Source organism: Pteropus alecto, unplaced genomic scaffold (genome assembly GCF_000325575.1).
Source record: "Pteropus alecto unplaced genomic scaffold, ASM32557v1 C17470794, whole genome shotgun sequence".
NCBI classification, from domain to species: Eukaryota; Metazoa; Chordata; class Mammalia; order Chiroptera; family Pteropodidae; genus Pteropus; species Pteropus alecto.
The window spans coordinates 1-482 of record NW_006482901.1 but is presented as its reverse complement, the minus strand read 5'-3'; the positions used below and the strand labels follow the sequence as shown (position 1 = coordinate 482).

The window sequence follows — 482 nt, the reverse complement described above, 5'->3', positions numbered from 1 at the left end:
AACAAGCAGCCAAAGGAGGAAAAGTTCTCAATGGTGATCCTTGCCCGGGGATCTCCAGAGGAGGCTAATCGCTGGCCCCGGATCACTCAGCCTGTCCTTAAACGGCCACGCCATGTGCATTGTCACCTATGTTGTCCAGATGGGCATATGCAGCATGCTGTGATCACAGCCCGCCGCCATGGCAGGTATAGAAGTTGTGATCAAAATTAGTGGGAGGTGTCAGGAACCTGCAGCCCACATTGCCCTCTATCCCATAGGGATTTGTATCGCTGTGCCCGTGTCAGCTCCTGGGGAGATCTTTTACCTGTGACCACACCATCTGAGCCTCCTCCATCCTCTGCTGAAGATCCACCTGAGAGCTGACAAGGATATGTAACAAGAGTTTTCTTCTATCGTACTTGCCAAGGCTAAAGCTACCTGGTATCCAGGATGGGAGCGCTGGGACCCCTATATATCTGTCTTTGAGGTTTTAATAATAATAA

The 482-nt window shown here is 50.6% G+C and overlaps 1 long non-coding RNA gene across 1 annotated transcript; it reads left to right on the top strand.

The window, feature by feature from the left end:
• Positions 1–6: 6 nt before the first annotated feature.
• On the top strand, positions 7–482 carry LOC112473492. The gene is made up of 2 exons (XR_003044027.1): positions 7–185; positions 258–482. It is a non-coding gene; the product is annotated as an uncharacterized LOC112473492 (long non-coding RNA).